Raw genomic sequence first — 20,532 nt, forward strand, 5'->3', positions numbered from 1 at the left:
CCATGCCCTGAGCGGGATTCGAACCCGCAACCATCGGCTCCACAGTCAGGCACGCTAACCACTCGGCCACCTGGTCGGCAAATTACAAATTGTAAATTTAAAATTTTAAAACTATTTTCAAATGAATTAAATTCTTCGAATGCTTAAAATGGAATTTTAAATTTAATAAACAGCAGTTTTTAATCACAATGGATACTTTAAATTACGTAATTTTATATGACGTTTTACGTTTTGTAAAAGGATTAGGTTATTTCTAGCTTTGAGTAACTGAGTATGCTTAAAACTCATAATACTTATTATTCACGTTCATGTTAGATAAAAACATTTTTAGTAAAAGCTTGAAAGAAGAAGAAATTTTACGAAACAATCATCTTAACCAAAACATTAGGCATTTAGAGATGTTTGTATTTTTCGCTTTTATCTAAATAACTGTCTGAGTCTATAAAAATTCACGCCTTTTATCCACTTAACTAAATATCCCCCCCCCCCTTTAAATGGTATTTTACATACCCTCGGGCGAAATGAAATAAATGCGCCGATGATAAAATTGACATAAAATAAAATTTAAAGAAAAGCAAGATATAGATAGAAGCGGCTTTCACAATCATCTCGTTCTATGCATTTTACACGATCGAAACTTTATGTTCTTAAGCTGGAAAATTTGAATGTTCCATTACGCAAAACCTTTGCAAACAAAGGAAACATTGATTACCTTAATAGCGGTGAACAGAGAGTGATGAAAGCGACATCTTTCTTTTAAAGAACGAAATAAAGAAATCTTTTCTATTGGGAATATTTCACGACCTACGAATACTAAAAGCAAAGTGAAACACGTAAATATTGCAAAACTGAGAAGAACATTTTCAACAAACAAAACGTAAAATACACTACTTCCCATAATTGATAAGGTAAATTTTCTATTGTAAAATTACATAAAATATGCATTTTTACCGAAGCAAAAGTATTTTTGCCAAAAATAAATGATAAATTTGGGTCACTTATTGGTTAAAGGGAGCATGATGTCATTATTACGATGGAACATTATGGTTTACGCTGGTCATCGGCTACTTATAATTCATATAGGTGCAACAAGTATCTTATTTCCATGATCCTTAACGATGACAATACATATCGAATAAGATAAGATAGCAATCATTATGGATTGCATAACATATACAAAAATAGGTGAAACAAATATCTTATTTCTATGATCCTTAACGATGACAATGCATATCGAATATTATAAAATGGCTTTAATGGATACCATAACATATACAATAATTGGTGTAACAAATATCTAATTTCTAATATCCTTAATAATGACAATACATATCGAATAAGATACAATCCAAAAATGAAACATTTTACGGAATTACTTTGTTAGATTTTCCCTAACTTATAATGAGGAGCACAACTTTTCGTGATCACTTTTCATAAACGTTCTCTGTCTAATAATAATTAATAAATAAATTGTGTACCCTCCTTCCCTCCAAAGATCTGTTTTAATCCGTCCACTCGGCAACGACGTTATATATATATATATATATATATATATATATATATAATAAATAAATAAATACAAGAAAACACTAAGAAAGTTAAGAAAAACAATAACACTCTGTTTAGCGGATATAATTGTGTGGGCTGAAGAAAAGATTATATCTTTTTTTTTCCGGTTTTTTAATTAACATTTCACTTTTTTTTTTTTTTTTTTTTTTTTTTTTAATTTTATTAAATGTTGTTTGTTGTTTTTTTACTTATTATTTCCCACCCCTTTTTTTCATATGTCTATAATTTTTCTTTGTTTTATTCTTCATTTTGAACTTATATATATATATATATATATATATATATATATATATAAAATTATTAAAAACTTAAAGGATGATAAATTAATTAAAAAAAGATAAATAAACAAGGAAAAATATAAACTAAGGCTGTGCTGAGAATTTCATATTATTAACCAGTAAATTAACCAAATATTAAAAGTAATCGCCAATTTTCGAAAGTCTTCGCCAAATGCAAATCTTAACAATTTTTTTATGATTAATTTTTTCCTGAAGAAAACTACTTTAAGGTAGTTTGTTTCAGGCTTATGTTATTTGGACCCAATTCCAATTGGTTATCTACCGAAAATTAATATAATCGAATAAAAAATACTGATTTGTTTGGAAAATTTCATTTTGACGTAATTTTGAGGATCAAGTTATAAACAGATTTGTCTTTCCCGTGGAAAAATCATTCCCCAATCCTTTCTCCAAAACACATTTTAATTTGCCAAATTTACGATTTTATCGCATTTGGCGAGGTGGTTAGTGCATAGCCCTGCATATATATATATAGAGAGAGAGAGGAAGATTTAAATTATTTTATTCTTGAATAAAGCAATCCAAGAGAGAAAGCAACATGTTCTACTCCATTTTTTTCACTTAAGGTTTTTTCCACACACTATAAAACTAGCCTTCCAGAACGAATAGCCATCATAACAGTTGCTACCAAACCCTTTTCGGGAAAGACCTTTATCGAAAAAATTTCCCTTCCTTCTGAAAGAAACCTCGTTAGTTCCGGGGCAAGAAAAAAGGGATAAATTCTTCTGCTCCAGTTAATTTACTATAGCTTATCAAGATCGCTTCATTTTCTCCAGAAAGAGTGATTCGGTGTTAACGTCCTGATTGTAGCCCCAAATTTTCAACGGTACACGAGATTTTGTTTTATTTTTATGTTTTAAGAACATTTTTTTTTGTATAGATGGTGTTTTCGCTATAAATGTAAACGACAACAATCTCAAGCTCTTGACCAGCTCTACTTCCGGTTAGAAAGTATACAGCTACTTAATACAGCTTATTCTGCGAGGCGATGCTTTCAAACAGATAATTTTGTTTTTAATAAAAGAAATAAATTATATAATACACAAATCTTAAGTATTTTATAAGATATTAAGTTATTCTGGTGAGTTTGAAGTGAAAATTTGTTTTAGTTTTTGAGAGATTTATTATTAAAAAAGGTGACATGCTAACTAGATTTAGAAAGAAATCGTTTTTTTGGCAGTTTTAATTTGGCCTCTTTTCATTTATTTATTACTGTTTGTTCTTAATGCAAGCTGTACGCCATCATATGTTGGTGCTAGCATATTACTCGAGAAGCGAGATTACGTTCATTTTACAAATTATCATCTAGGTTTAAATTTAAGCGTAATTTTAGTAATTTATAAGAATTTTCTGTAATTTATAAATTCTAACTAGTCAAAAGCCCAAAATAAATTTAAGAAAATTAATATCACAGCACAAATAAAGTGTAAGGTTAACCTTGTTTTGAGTTTTTATCCCTTATTTGGCAATATTTATGCGAAATATCACAGTTTGTTAATTTTTTAGGTAGCATTATAACAAGCTTGCGGTGTCTTGCGAATTTATTTGTTGTTCGTTTCTTTGATAGTTAGATTGAAAAAAAAAACGCGTTATATGAAAACACTACAAGTGTATTGGATGGTGAGTTTTTTCAAACTTAGGAGTAAAAATCAGCCGGAAGTTCTAACCCGGAAGTCTTACGACGAATTGTAACCCCTAGCTCCATCTGCGCTTAGCTTTACACAATCAACCATCAATATAGCAAGGCTTGCTAGTGAAAACACAGTACTTTTTGGTAAGGGCCCTATCAAGTATGGGAAAATAAAGGTAGAATTTTCAGCATATTTTATTTTTCAACTATTGAAAAATAAAAATGCTGTAGAAGTAAGAAAAAAAATTTATCTAATATGCATTGAGAAGATGTATTAGTTTAGTAAGTGCCAAAACAGGTGGGTAAAATTTCGGTCCGGCAAAATTCCTATCAAGATGATCCACACCAATTTAATCTGATTAAAATGCTATAAGTGCATTAATTGACGCAAATCGACGAAAAACAAATCTTGAGATAGTTGAGAAAATAAATGGCCATAGATGGCGCCACTGGAAAACAAGAACAATGGCATCTCTTGCCCTAATGGCTTACAACAGCAACACCGAAAATGGTGGCAACTATACTCCAAAATTTTTTACAGTGCGTTAAAGAAGATGCATATTTGAGAAAAATTATCTAAACTATTGGTTTGAAAATTAATTCACCTGTCATAAATCTGAAACATATTTTATTGCCTGTGTTGAGAAGCTGACTCAATTTTTGGGTTTACGACAATTAGTGCGTAACTCTATAGTCTCGTAATTTTGAACACAACTCAAAAGACAAGGGAACTCTTGGATCGAGCATTAAAAATAACTCGCCTCCATAGTGAACTTTTTGATGAAATGAAACTAACCAGCATTTGCATTACATGGAGAGAGAAATCAAGAAAACTTCCCACAGTTAGCCCGTAGACAAGGAGATACTAATCATGATCTTATCAATGATGATAATTTACGTCAGCACTGTAGCCAGTGCGAGTAGGGTGGAATCATTTCGACCAGCCGTCGCTGAGATTCGAACCTTAGCCATCTCATGGGGAGGTGAGTTTCTCTATATTCTGAGATAGGGTGCTACGGAAAGATACGATACATATATTTTGAACCTTTATCAAACATAAAGTTAAAAAAAATATATATACACTGTAATTAAGTGGTTAAACATTATGGAGAATGATTACATTAACCACATTAGTGATAAGTGTAATGCATACCCAAGTAACTAGAGTGCTCAAATCTCTAATTAGACATTAATTTTAATTGAGACAAATTTAGAAGAGAAACGTAGATTGTATCAATTTCGTGTAATTAATTTGAAACTAAGAAAATTCTTTGCCGTCCAAAGTGTCAAATTATCAGTCAAAAGTAAGGCAACCTACATTTTTATCAGACCTGAAAAAAATTATTTTCCCCCTTTTAAATTTAGTAGAAGAGAAAAACGTAAATTTAAAACTTTTTATTACATCGTATAATTTACTACGTAATGTTTAATGTCATAATAGAGAAAGCTTTCTTCAAAGGACAGAAAAGTCCTTGACGCCGTCCTAAACTAATTACTCCATTCTCTCCTGTGTCACAACAAGCCAAGCCTGCTTAATTGGCGATCTTAGATATCGTTGGCGTTAAGCTCTTAAATCCCGATCTCCGAAACAATCACCCTCTGTGATATTTACTCCACTGTTTGGCTTTAAGAGAATCCCTCTTAAATGGTGGAAGTTAAAATGATGGGCTTAGTTTCACAGAGCCATTCAATTACTTTGAAGAGCACTCGATAAAATAGTGTGATCATGCGTCGGAATTACTTTTTTATTAATGAGTGAATGCTGATATTTCAGTGTCTTAGGAAAATAATCCGTAGAAATAAAGGTGTCATAAGTCGGAGTGACTTAAACCCTTTATGAGACTTTTCACAAAACTTCGTCAATTTTTAAAGGTTTATGGAAAGCTATTTACCCTTAATTAATGAAGATAGCTTCCAAACAAATTATTCAATGATTTACTTTAAAAAGTTAACAAAAATTTGGAGATCAAATTATTTAATCTTGAAGGCTAAAATCAATATTTTTAACTCAATAGTAAGGAGTGAAGTATTATATGAGTCAGAAGCACGGGAACTAACGTTCGCCTTCCAATGAGGTGAACCGGGTTCGAATCCCAGCTATGACTGGTGGATGAGAATTCCGCATCCGGCTCGCACTGATCACAGGGCCGACGTAAAATATTCTCAGAATATATTAAATATATTCCAAAATTTATTTTGAGGGAGAGCCGCGGTTGATCAGGGGATAGAGCTTTCGCCTACCAATGAGGCGAACTGGGTTCGAGCCACAGTGCTGACGAAAAATATCCTCAGTGGTAGATGGATCATGGGTTAGAGTCCCCTTGCCTTCAGGCTAAATGTGGGAGGTTCTCGTGGTCTTCCTCTTCATGTAACGCAAATGCGGGTTAGTTCCATCTATAAGTCCTCCACGAAGGCAAATTTTTCCCAATGCTTGATTCAGGAACTCCCCTTGTCTTCTTGGTTAGGTTCAAAATTACAATGTTATGGAGTTGAACATCGATGGACGTAAACTCAGAATTGGGACGGCTGTTCAACGACAGTTATATAAACAGCCGACCCAATTCTGAATTTACGACTATCAGTGTTCAACTCCATATCATTGTAATTTTGAACCCAACCAAGAAGACAAGGGAGCTCCTGAATCAAGCATTGGGACAAACTAATCTTTGCGGATGACAAAAATTTGATTATTTATAAGTAAAGAAGTTCAAGTTTAAGTCAATTGCTTAGATTGGGCATAAGGTGCTTTTCGCTTATTCGAACGCAAGCAAAAAGTCGTTAAAAAATGCTGACCTCCCTTTGCTTTTTATTTTTTATTTTAATTACTTTTTTTAAACACAGATCAAAAGGGACGTTCAGAAAAAATAAATTACGTAAAATAAAATCAGGATGAATTTCCTTGCATCCGGCAAAAAGAAAAAAAAAACAAGTGAAATTATAAAAGTCGCAACAAAAAAATGGCCTTGGAAAATCAAATTAATTTTAAGTAAAAAAAGTTAAATGAATTTATTTTTATAAATCAGTCTTAATCCAAAAATTATTTTAACATAACATTACCAGAAAAAAATGGCCTTATGGAAGGCTAATATTTGTTTTCCTTTTTTATTTATTTATTTTTTAAATTTTAATTATTTTTGGGTAACATCCGAAGAAATAAATGGAAAAATACTTTTGTTTTTACCCCTGAATGACTTTTTTTAAGAACTGTAGGACACTATAACGTTAACACCATTCTTCATTACTGCTTATTAAATACATTTTTCCGTTAAAAAGCGTTTTGCTATAAATTATGCAACTCACTTATATGGATTGATGAAATACGGATTCGCGAATGAATAACCATTCATCCCGAGATCATCGTACTTCACAATTTCATATAAACTCGATGAACAACAATAACGTTATAGCATTGGAATACTACGTCACCAAATTAGTAATTCTAAAGTTACTTGAAACTTCATGTTTATTTTGTTTTTGAAACGTGATTTATTTTTAAATTTATTAATACGTTACTTCTAAGTTTTGATAATTAAAACGTTACCAATTTCCAATAAAAAATCTATAAAACATAAGTAGTAGGCAACAGCTAATTTAACCTCTCTTCAAGTTTGAATTTCTGAGCACCCCTCATGGAAAAGCCATACCTACGCGTTTGCCCTCTGGTAGTTTATTTTCGTAAAGAATATTTTTGCAAACATTCATATTTTTAAATTTATTAATCATACTAAATAATTTAAAATTAGCGGTGATTTAAGTAAGAAAATGATGTATATACTGATAAGGAAAACTAATGGAGAATAGTACTAATTTGTTTAGGAAAAACAAAATAAATCATCATACTATTGATATGCCAATAACATTAAAATAAAAACAATAAGCTTGCTAAAGAGCAAAATTAATAGAGAAATGATACTAATTTATTTAGAGGAAGGGTGGAAAACACCATACTATCATCCAATACTGTCACCAAATTAGTGTTTCTAAAGTTACCTCTGAAACTTCTTGTTTATTTTGCTTTTAAAACGTGTTTATATCAAACTAAACAATTTAAAATCAGCGGTAATTTAAGTAAAAAAATGATGTATATACTGATAAGGAAAACTAATGGAGAATAGTACTAATTTGTTTAGGAAAAACAAAATAAATCATCATACTATTGATATGCCAATAACATTAAAATATAAACAATAAGCTTAGAGCAAAATTAATAGAGAAATGATACTAATTTATTTAGAGGAAGGGTGGAAAACACCATACTATCATCAAATACTGTCACCAAATTAGTGTTTCTAAAGTTACCTCTGAAACTTCTTGTTTATTTTGTTTTTAAAACGTGTTTATATCAAACTAAATAATTTAAAATCAGCGGTAATTTAAGTAAAAAAATGATGTATATACTGATAAGGAAAACTAATGGAGAATAGTACTAATTTGTTTAGGAAAAACAAAATAAATTGATATGCCAATAACATTAAAATAAAACATAAACTTTGTACTAAAGAGCACAATTAATAGAGAAACGATGCTAATTTACTTAGAGGAAGGGTAGAAAATACTATACTATGATTGATGCCAATGCTTAATCAATTTTGGTAATATTTTCTAATTGAAAAAAAACTAGGTACTAAAAAGCTAATGTAATTGAAAAATAATTCTAAATTGGTTGGGACATGATATCATTAACACTAATTTAACTAATTAATTTGGTAATAGGTACTAAATGAGAAAAAAATTAAGCTGTGCACTAAAAAGTAAAATTAATACGGCAATAATAGCAAAATTGGTACTAATTCGTTCATGAGAAAGGTTAAAATATCGATACGGAACTGCTGACGCCAATGATGCTTAAGTAATTTCGCTTATATTCTTAATTATGATTTAAAATAACAGACTCTAAATTTTTACAACCGCAATTTTAGGCAGGTTTTAAATCTTTACTTTGCATTTCTGTAAAAGAAATACCAAAAGTTATTAATTATTGAACTTGGAACAAATCCAAATATTCGAAACACATTTCTCAAGAAAAATATTTCTTCGAGAACTTGCCCTGAATACTTAAACGTGCCAAAACGGGAAGTCTACACCATAACTGCAAATACGGTATCTTTATTTTTTTTTTAAAAAAAGAAAAGAAACATATGTGGTTGTGAAAGCCAATAAAAACTTGATACGATAAAAGCAAACGTGAAAACTTTTAAACATATCATCCTGTTATAAATAGCCGAAAATTCCTAATTGGATTCGAAGATCATAATATCATATAGGAAAAGTAAATTTCACGATAAACATTCGCAACACATACGGGACACGGATATTTAGAAAACGTAAATATCAGTTTATGCTTTTATTTGTCCATAGATAGAGAGAACGTCATAGTGCGAAAAGATAAAAGATTTATTACGCTGAATTACTTGTGTTCCAATTTTCGCATTTCTCAGTGCTAATCTACGGTTCAAAGGATGATTTCAAATTAATTAATATATTAATTAATAACTGCATATGACACTTTAAGTTAGACACAAAACTAATTGAAGTTATACTTCTTATGCGACTTCCAACAAGGTTGCGTTAAGCATTTAACGCTACATTTTTATTGGCCGGGAAATCACGTGGTAGGATCCAGTTTTCCCTCATTCATTTCCATATTGTTTTGGTTCTCACTAGCATAAAAATAATAAAAGTATTGTTTTTCTATAAATATTTTTTTTTAAAAAACGCAGAGCTATAAGCGATAAGCAGAGAGCTCGCCGCACTCAACTATACTCAATACTCAATATTTTTTTAATTTGATTTGTTACACATATAATTTAATAGGATAGTATTTTTTATTTTCAAACTTAGTGAACAACAATTGTAAAAAATGAGTGAAAACAATCCCCCGGACAATGCGACGGACTTAAGGTTATGTCAAGGTACGTCTCTTGTGAATATCAATTGATTGTTAGGTTTTCTCTTTTGAAATTACATTATGACACATTCACATACATTATTAATACAAATACATTTTCCATGGCGAGACGATGAGGCAATCACAAGCACTTCCACTGGTTCAAGAGGTCCAAGAGGGAAAAATTCACAATATTACAGTGATTACAGAACACGGAAGCGAGCGGAGCAGGAAAAAGAGTCGTTGAATAGAACTAGTGATCCTTCTACGACTGCTGATTCTTCTACTATTAGCGTCGCAGGTTACGAAGTTTAACTTCTTCCTCGCGGAGGGACTCCACGCACTATTTTTTTATTATTTAGAAATTAGACACAAAAACGTATTTTTTCTGAATAAATATATAATCCCCCCCCCCTCCCGAAGAATTCAAAATTTTGACCATCGAAATGTGTTGGGTAGCCGCTTTCTCTAAAATAAGATTCCATCAATTTAGTCAGGAGGGCGGACAGAAGTTTGAATCCTTAAAGTTATTTTCAGTTATCACGTATTTCTCCATATCTTGGCAACTTTTTAAATAATTCGAAAAGTTTTGCACACAAATATAAAACTAATTTGTAAAAAAAGTAATTGAATGTATAAAATAATTTTTAATAATAAATTACTATTATTTGCCAAACACTGGTTACTGTACTAGACTACGGGATCTAGGGTTGTGAGTTCGAATCCCACCGCTAGCACGAATGTAACTTTCTCTCTCCGTGTGTGCTCTTCTGTGTGATTGTGTAAATGTAATCTGTTCTATAAACAGGTTTGTGGTTGTATGACGTTGACGACGCTACTCCACTGCCTTTGGTTTAGCCACAGTGCCCACTGACTAACGATAAAAGAGTAGCAATTCTGGTCTCAGGCCAATTGGTAATAGACCCAAATACTCGCCATTAAAAAAATATTTTTATTGTTTTTTGAATTAATGCGCTAAAAGGTTTCGAATTGTAAGGTATATAAACTTTAAAATCATTTTAAACAACGTAAAAATGCAGAATTTGAACGTTATCGATCAAATGGATTTTTAGAAGAAAAAAAACTTTTTTTAAACTACTTTTTTCAAGAACTATAGAGTGATATCTTTTCCTTTTCAAATATTTTTTTTGCTGAAGTTTTGGGATCTATACATTTGGATTTTCTTTGGATATTCATGTCTTTTATTCTCTATTCTTCTATGTAAAAACATCACCAAAAGAAAAAAAAAAAGCAAAGAAAAATATTTTAAAAAAAAAGCAACAACATATAATTTCATATTTTCGAACGATTATCTTATTGCTTTACTGAAAACGCAATAAAAATTAACGCGGTGAAAATTTACTAAAACGCAAAGGTATTATACAACCATGGCAAGTAGGCGTGGGTATTTTATAATCGTCGTTGAACGACCCCATTTTTGGATTTAAGACTACTAATGTTCAATTACGTAGCCTTGTAATTTTCAACCCAATCCAGAAGACAAGAAAACTCCAGGATCAAGTAATGGGAGAAATTTGCCTTCGTGGAGGACTTTTTGATGGAACTAACCCGCATTTGCGTTACATGAAGAGGAAGACCACGAGAACCTCCCAAATTTAGCCTCATGGCAAGGGGACTCTAACCCATGATCCGTCTACCACTGAGAATATTTAACGTCAGCACTGTGGTCGGTGCAAGCCGGATGCGGAATTCGTATCGACCAGCCATAGCCGGGATTCGAACCTGGTTAACCTCATTGGAAGGCGAATGGTCTGTCCTCTGAGCCATTGCTGCTCTAGGCGCTGGTATCGGAAGAATTCACTTTTCCATAGGTGGGGGAAATTAAAGCGTGAGAAATATGAGAGCAGTTCTTTTGGCGAGAATTCCAAACTGGCCTATCATTCCAATTTTTTTGATTCACTGCGATAGAAATTTAGATTTTTTTAAAAAATCTTTTCGTTTCTACAATACGCCAAATAAGGTATTTAAATTCATTTTCCACTTTCTATTCCTTTTACATTAATCGCTGGAATAAACTTTGCCGGTTCGCTTTACTCTCACTTTGTACATGACGATGGGAGACCCATACAATCTATTAGTAAAAATAATTCAATAGGGTACATGCAACTCGGGAAGAAGTGAAGTGATCATGCCTAACCATGTGATTCAAATCCAATTTAATTGGATACCTGTAAGTGACGTCACGCGTGTGCAGAATATGATTGGTTTCTAAATCGACAAATGTCATGATTTACCGAAAATGACGACCCTTGCAGGTATCCAATTACGAGGTTTGTTTGTATTTTATAACTTTGCATTTAAATATCGTCTGCATAGACTGGTTTTCTAAATATTTTAAAATTTATATCTTTATTTTCACAACTAACGCAACTATATATCAATTTCTTATTGTTACTAAATTCTTTTAATTTGAACGTTTAGTTATAGTTTATTTATCTGCAAAAGAAGCTACGTTTTGACATAAATATCACACAAAGAGAAATAAAAAAGAATCTTATAATACTGTGAAAAAGTTCATCTCAACTCTTCTGGTTTCTCTAGCAAACGATCGTTAACGCTTGGCAGTTGCTTCAAATTCCGAAACAGCGTGATTCCACGCCTATCATTTAACTTAATGATTCGAAAAGGAATTGTAGAAATAATTTGATGGATATTCTGGAATTGCCAGGAAAGGGGGACACGGATTTGGTTTCGCTTTTTGATTAGTTAGAATTGTTGGCTGATCTATAAAAAGAATGGAACTAAAATGAAAGGGGAAATTTTCCTATCGGTGGTAGAACTATAATCACAATTATCTAAAGCAAATATTTTATTATATAATATAATATATTTAGAGTTGCATTAATTTTAAGTAGAAAGAATTGATATAGTGGTATATACGTTACCACTAAAGTTCAAAGATGTAAATGTGTACATTACCTAACTAAAGTGCGTGTTAAATATAGGGTAATGCTTCAAAGTGCGGAATCAAGAGTTTTTCGTAATTTACCTATGTAATATGTGCATTTACATTTTCCTTATCGTTAAAGTTCATAAGTTTGTTTCTCTCGTACTATTATCGAATTTGTTAATTGTGTGATTGTATTTATTAACTTCACTCTTTAAATATTGAAGAATAAATAAATGACATTATGTTAATTTTCTTAATTTTTTAAATATTTTAAACAGCTTGCTTTTTTTGTATTATATTTCTAAAAATGGTTCATGATTAATTCTAACAAGTAATGTGTTAATTGTTTGATTGAAGTAACTTGCCTTTTAGATAATGAAAAATCAAGAAAGAACATTATGTTAACACACTGAGGGAAAAAAACAGATAAAATTACCGTACTGTACTGTAATGATATTTCTTTTAAAAAATATATTTCTACTAACAAAAACCAAATTATAAGGTATTTGAACCATTCATTTGATGATATTTCCGTTCTCACGGTTAAGGTTAAATTAAGTTCTGGTTTTTAAAATTATAGTTCTTATTACTACATATTTAGTAAAAAATTCAAAACTAAAAAGTAAATTTAACCAAATAAATAATTTTTATACCCAGCTCCAAGATATCATTATAAAATTACGGAATTTTTCTACACTTGCCAAATTTTATCACATGATATAAAATCATATTTTGTAATTAATTTTAACAAAATCATTACCCAAGTGCCTTGGTAAAATTTACCAAGCTTTTTGTTGTCTTCGTAGAGCCAGAAATGCGGTAAATTTTACCATATTCTAGTAGTTTTAACCATACTTTTTTCTCAGAGCAGAAACGTTGTTGTTGTTCCAGAAAAGATCTTATTTTAACAATAACGAGTGCTCTGTAGCTAAGGGCAGATTGTCTAGGTAGTTTATGATTAAAATTAATAAACTCTTAAAGAATTGAAAAGTATCATAGCAGAAGCATTGTTGTTGTTCCAGAAATGATCTTATTTTAACAATAACGAGTGCTTAGTAGCTAAGGGCAGATTGTCTAGGTAGTTTATGATTAAAATTAATAAACTCTTAAAGAATTGAAAAGTATCATAGCAGAAGCATTGTTGTTGTTCCAGAAATGATCTTATTTTAACAATAACGAGTGCTTAGTAGCTAAGGGCAGATTGTCTAGGTAGTTTATGATTAAAATTAATAAACTCTTAAAGAATTGAAAAGTATCATAGCAGAAGCATTGTTGTTGTTCCAGAAATGATCTTATTTTAACAATAACGAGTGCTCTGTAGCTAAGGGCAGATTGTCTAGGTAGTTTATGATTAAAATTAATAAACTCTTAAAGAATTGAAAAGTATCATAGCAGAAGCATTGTTGTTGTTCCAGAAATGATTTTATTTTAACAATAACGAGTGCTTAGTAGCTAAGGGCAGATTGTCTAGGTAGTTTATGATTAAAATTAATAAACTCTTAAAGAATTGAAAAGTATCATAGCAGAAGCATTGTTGTTGTTCCAGAAATGATCTTATTTTAACAATAACGAGTGCTTAGTAGCTAAGGGCAGATTGTCTAGGTAGTTTATGATTAAAGTTAATAAACTCTTAAAGAATTGAAAAGTATCATAGCAGAAGCATTGTTGTTGTTCCAGAAATGATCTTATTTTAACAATAACGAGTGCTTAGTAGCTAAGGGCAGATTGTCTAGGTAGTTTATGATTAAAATTAATAAACTCTTAAAGAATTGAAAAGTATCATAGCAGAAGCATTGTTGTTGTTCCAGAAATGATCTTATTTTAACAATAACGAGTGCTTAGTAGCTAAGGGCAGATTGTCTAGGTAGTTTATGATTAAAATTAATAAACTCTTAAAGAATTGAAAAGTATCATAGCAGAAGCATTGTTGTTGTTCCAGAAATGATCTTATTTTAACAATAACGAGTGCTCTGTAGCTAAGGGCAGATTGTCTAGGTAGTTTATGATTAAAATTAATAAACTCTTAAAGAATTGAAAAGTATCATAGCAGAAGCATTGTTGTTGTTCCAGAAATGATCTTATTTTAACAATAACGAGTGCTTAGTAGCTAAGGGCAGATTGTCTAGGTAGTTTATGATTAAAATTAATAAACTCTTAAAGAATTGAAAAGTATCATAGCAGAAGCATTGTTGTTGTTCCAGAAATGATCTTATTTTAACAATAACGAGTGCTTAGTAGCTAAGGGCAGATTGTCTAGGTAGTTTATGATTAAAATTAATAAACTCTTAAAGAATTGAAAAGTATCATAGCAGAAGCATTGTTGTTGTTCCAGAAATGATCTTATTTTAACAATAACGAGTGCTTAGTAGCTAAGGGCAGATTGTCTAGGTAGTTTATGATTAAAATTAATAAACTCTTAAAGAATTGAAAAGTATCATAGCAGAAGCATTGTTGTTGTTCCAGAAATGATCTTATTTTAACAATAACGAGTGCTTAGTAGCTAAGGGCAGATTGTCTAGGTAGTTTATGATTAAAATTAATAAACTCTTAAAGAATTGAAAAGTATCATAGCAGAAGCATTGTTGTTGTTCCAGAAATGATCTTATTTTAACAATAACGAGTGCTTAGTAGCTAAGGGCAGATTGTCTAGGTAGTTTATGATCAAAACTAATAAACTTTTAAAGAATTGAAAAGTATCATAGCAGAAGCATTGTTGTTGTTCCAGAAATGATCTTATTTTAACAATAACGAGTGCTCTGTAGCTAAGGGCAGATTGTCTAGGTAGTTTATGATTAAAATTAATAAACTCTTAAAGAATTGAAAAGTATCATAGCAGAAGCATTGTTGTTGTTCCAGAAATGATCTTATTTTAACAATAACGAGTGCTTAGTAGCTAAGGGCAGATTGTCTAGGTAGTTTATGATCAAAACTAATAAACTTTTAAATTATTGAAAAATATCATCCCTGATATTTAAAGAAGTACCTTCCGCAACAAATGCATTTATTGTTAACATTTAATAACAGCTATGTGACTTAACTAGATTCTGTGCAGAATATCTTACAGAAAATTATATAAATGGTCCGAGGAATTATCAGTACATAATAGAGATTGTTAGAATATTATTCGCGATCGCTGTTATTTGTAACAATTTGAATGCGATTAACATTAATTAGTAATTATTCAACTAGTTCATGAGCTCATTTATGGTGCAGACATTTCCAATTTAATGATGTCATAATGCGGATTATAATCTGCATTTATGTGAAATCGAAATTATAGAATCGCAATCCACAGTTTAGAAATCAGTTTTATGTTTTCAAAATGGTGATTTTCTTTTTCAAATGAGTTTCCAATTACTTAGCGATTATAACTCACTTTTTCGAAGTTACTTCTATGCTTTTATAATGTATTTATCTTTTTTAAAAAGGTTACCCAATTATTTAGGAATAGAAAATAATTTTTTTAAGAAGTCTCTCATATGTTTCCGAAATATTTTTATTATTTCTAACATAGGTTTCTGAATTTTTAAAAATTGTTAGATCCATTTTTTAGAAACTATTTTTATGTATCCAAAATATTTTTCTACTTTTTTATAGGGTTCCGAACTTAATTACTGTTACTCTATTTTTTAGGTTTCTTTTTAATGTTTCCAAAAATATTTTCATTCCTTTCTCATAGGGTTTTCAAAATTTTTAAATATTGATACTCGCTTTTAGATACGGCTTTTATGTTTTCGAAATAATTTTACCAAAGAAGGTTACTAATGGGTACAAGGGTAATCTTACTAACGAGAATAACTAAGAGGTACGAGAGTAATCTTGTTTACTAGGGAACAACTAAAGAGTACGAGGGTAATCTTATTCACGAGGTGAACTAAAAGGTACGAGAGTAATCTTACTAACGAGTGTAACTTAGGGTACGAAGGTAATATTACTAACGAGCGTAACTAATGGGTACAAGGGTAATCTTACTAACGAGAATAACTAAGAGGTTCGAGAGTAATCTTGTTTACTAGGGATCAACTAAAGGGTACGAGGGTAATTTTATTCACGAAGTGAACTAAAAGATACGAGGGTAATCTTACTAACGAGTGTAACTAAGGTTACGAAAGTAATCTTACTAACGAGGGTAACTAATGGGTACAAGGGTAATCTTACTAACGAGAATAACTAAGAGGTTCGAGAGTAATCTTGTTTACTGGGGATCAACTAAAGGGTACGAGGGTAATCTTACTAACGAGTGTAACTTAGGGTACGAAGGTAATCTTACTAACGAGGGTAACTAAGGGGTACGAAGGTGATTTTACTAACGAAGGTTACTAAGGGGTACAAGGGTAATCTTACGAACGAGAAATATTTAGGGGTACGAGAGTAATCTTGTTTACTAGGGTATAACTAAAGGGTGCGAGGGTAATCTTACTAACGATAATAACTACGGGTACGAGTGTTATCTTACTCATGAGTTAAACTAAAAGGTACGAGGGTAATCTTACTAACGAGTGTAACTAAGGGTACGAAGGTAATCTTACTAACGAGGGTAACTATGGGGTACGAAGGTGATTTTACTAACGAAGGTTACTAAGGGGTACAAGGGTAATCTTACGAACGAGAAATATTTAGGGGTACGAGAGTAATCTTGTTTACTAAGGTATAACTAAAGGGTGCGAGGGTAATCTTACTAACGATAATAACTACGGGTACGAGTGTTATCTTACTCATGAGTTAAACTAAAAGGTACGAGGGTAATCTTACTAACGAGTGTAACTAAGGGTACGAAGGTAATCTTACTAACGAGGGTAACTATGGGGTACGAAGGTGATTTTACTAACGAAGGTTACTAAGGGGTACAAGGGTAATCTTACGAACGAGAAATATTTAGGGGTACGAGAGTAATCTTGTTTACTAAGGTATAACTAAAGGGTGCGAGGGTAATCTTACTAACGATAATAACTACGGGTACGAGTGTTATCTTACTCATGAGTTAAACTAAAAGGTACGAGGGTAATCTTACTAACGAGTGTAACTAAGGGTACGAAGGTAATCTTACTAACGAGGGTAACTATGGGGTACGAAGGTGATTTTACTAACGAAGGTTACTAAGGGGTACAAGGGTAATCTTACGAACGAGAAATATTTAGGGGTACGAGAGTAATCTTGTTTACTAAGGTATAACTAAAGGGTGCGAGGGTAATCTTACTAACGATAATAACTACGGGTACGAGTGTTATCTTACTCATGAGTTAAACTAAAAGGTACGAGGGTAATCTTACTAACGAGTGTAACTAAGGGTACGAAGGTAATCTTACTAACGAGGGTAACTATGGGGTACGAAGGTGATTTTACTAACGAAGGTTACTAAGGGGTACAAGGGTAATCTTACGAACGAGAAATATTTAGGGGTACGAGAGTAATCTTGTTTACTAAGGTATAACTAAAGGGTGCGAGGGTAATCTTACTAACGATAATAACTACGGGTACGAGTGTTATCTTACTCATGAGTTAAACTAAAAGGTACGAGGGTAATCTTACTAACGAGTGTAACTAAGGGTACGAAGGTAATCTTACTAACGAGGGTAACTATGGGGTACGAAGGTGATTTTACTAACGAAGGTTACTAAGGGGTACAAGGGTAATCTTACGAACGAGAAATATTTAGGGGTACGAGAGTAATCTTGTTTACTAAGGTATAACTAAAGGGTGCGAGGGTAATCTTACTAACGATAATAACTACGGGTACGAGTGTTATCTTACTCATGAGTTAAACTAAAAGGTACGAGGGTAATCTTACTAACGAGTGTAACTAAGGGTACGAAGGTAATCTTACTAACGAGGGTAACTATGGGGTACGAAGGTGATTTTACTAACGAAGGTTACTAAGGGGTACAAGGGTAATCTTACGAACGAGAAATATTTAGGGGTACGAGAGTAATCTTGTTTACTAAGGTATAACTAAAGGGTGCGAGGGTAATCTTACTAACGATAATAACTACGGGTACGAGTGTTATCTTACTCATGAGGTAAACTAAAAGGTACGAGGGTAATCTTACTAACTAGGGTAACTAAGAGGTACGAAGGTGATTTTACTAACGAAGGTTACTAAGGGGTACAAGGGTAATCTTACGAATGAGAAATATTTAGGGGTACGAGAGTAATCTTGTTTACTAGGGTATAACTAAAGGGTGCGAGGGTAATCTTACTAAGGATAGTAACTAAGGGTACGAGTGTTATCTTACTCATGAGGCAAACTAAAAGGTACGAGGGTAATCTTACTAACGAGGGTAACAAAGGGGTACAAGGATAATCTTACTAACGAGAATAACTAAGAGCTACGAGAGTAATCTTGTTTACGAGGGAACAAATAAAGAGTACGAGGGTAATCTTATTCACGAGGTTAACGATAAGGTACGAGGAGGATCTTATTAGCAAGAGTAATTAAGAGTACGAGGGTAATCTTACTAACGAGAGTAACCAAGGCGAACGAGAGTAATCTTGTTTACTAGGGTACAGCTAAAGACTCACTAGGGTAACTATGGGTACGAGGGTAACCTTACTAAAGTGAGGATAACTAAACTAAACAGTTCTAACCAAAATATATTAAGGCATGGTATTGAATCTTATCTTCGTTATCTTATCTACATTCTTTTAGTGCTCAGTTTTTTGCCTTGAAAATCAAGGTTACAATAAACATAAGCAACAAAAATACGTAAAAAAAAAATAGTCTTAACTACAAAGCATGTTCATAACAATTAAAAGAAAATAACTTACCCCTAAAGCGTATGGTTGAATCTGAAATAAAAAAAAATATAAATGAATTTATACAGTTGAAATAATAGTTTGTAAAAATAAAAATTATTTTTTGAAGAATGTTCCTTAAAATGTGTCCAGTAATTTTTTTCTAATATAAGAAAAAATCACGTATAGATTATCATCATAATAATCAATACTCTAACGAAAGTTAAAGTACTATTAAATGGAAAATAATTAAAAGTTATTTTTTTCTTCTTTTTCCAAAGAGTTGTAAAAAGAGCCAAATAAATGCGTGCATTCGAAAATAAAAGGCAAAAGGAATTTTTTACACAAATTGATAAAAATATTAATGAGTGCTAATTAGGTTTTTTAATTTTTTTCCCATCCATTTTAGTTAGATCTGAAAAGTAATCGATAATCATTTTCTAAATTTAAATTAAAAAAAAGTCTTTTTTTTATCAATAGATCTGTAGGAATTACTCGGAATTAAAATAAAAAGATGAATTTTAATGTTCCCTTAAACTCATTAATTCTTGCACTAATCCCTTAGTTAAAGAATTAAAAACGTTTTATTTTCGTTAAGCATTAGAATTGTGCTTAACTATTACAAGAAATAGCGAATATTTAATTATGCTTTCATTATTGTTGTAAATAATGATTTAAAATAATTGGATTGACATTTTTCGAGACACAAATTTTTTAAAGGGTGAGAGTTTTTTTCATTAATTTTTTTTATTAAACTATCTGAATATCCCTGGTAAAAAAATAACAATCAACTAATCAATACTGAAAGACATATGCCAACGCAACTAGAAAACATAACATCTATAAGTTTTTTTAATATTTATTATTATTTTTTTGGTCTAGTCGGTGGCTTTATGTTATTAGATTAAGTAAAACACATTTTTAGTAGTTCAGCCCATGAAATAAAATATAAACTGTACACCGATCTTAATCTTTTTTTTTCTTTTATAAAAGCATAGGAAGGTTGCACCATTAATGGGCATTTTTAAACCTCTCAAATGTAGGTCAAGGTAGCTTTTTACCGTAACAAAACTGTTTACCGTATTTTATGACATACGTCTAGCCATTTTATACAGCCAACCAAATTTGAAAAGGTAACATAAAATAAATGAACTTTAATTAATGCAAATAAGCCATTTATCTATTTATATAAGGAGGAACTTGAAACAACATGCATTAGTCGTGCAAGAAAACCAAGTTGTAAAGAAAAAATGGCGCCGTAAACAAGAGCGTCCAGTTCTCAAAGTCAAAGTTTTGTGTCTTTTACCAAATTTCGGTGCAGTCAGTTGCACCATGGAAGTATTTCTCGATCAAACTTCACAATTTATGGCGTAATTTAAATAAAGTGATCTTTCATTTAAATAAACTTTGGTATGGTATTATGAAACTTAGCACCAAATACTGGTTAAAGATGTACCTTTTTTTTTTTTACAGAGTCATAAAAAAAAAATTCTAAAGCTTTTGC

The 20,532-nt window shown here is 31.4% G+C and overlaps 1 protein-coding gene across 3 annotated transcripts in view; it reads right to left on the reverse strand.

Moving 5' to 3' along the window:
* The window catches only part of LOC107443134 (uncharacterized), a 317,712-nt gene that overhangs the window by 207,889 nt on the left and 89,291 nt on the right, over positions 1-20,532 (reverse strand). For all 3 annotated transcript variants that reach the window (XM_071181668.2, XM_071181666.2, XM_087161827.1), the window contains exon 2: positions 19,062-19,082. The gene's annotated coding sequence lies outside the window, so the exon portion shown is untranslated. The remainder of the gene's footprint in view (positions 1-19,061; positions 19,083-20,532) is intronic.

The sequence above is a fragment of the Parasteatoda tepidariorum genome, chromosome 4 (genome assembly GCF_982258835.1).
Source record: "Parasteatoda tepidariorum strain Cologne lab strain chromosome 4, Ptep-v5.0, whole genome shotgun sequence".
Taxonomy (NCBI): Eukaryota; Metazoa; Arthropoda; class Arachnida; order Araneae; family Theridiidae; genus Parasteatoda; species Parasteatoda tepidariorum.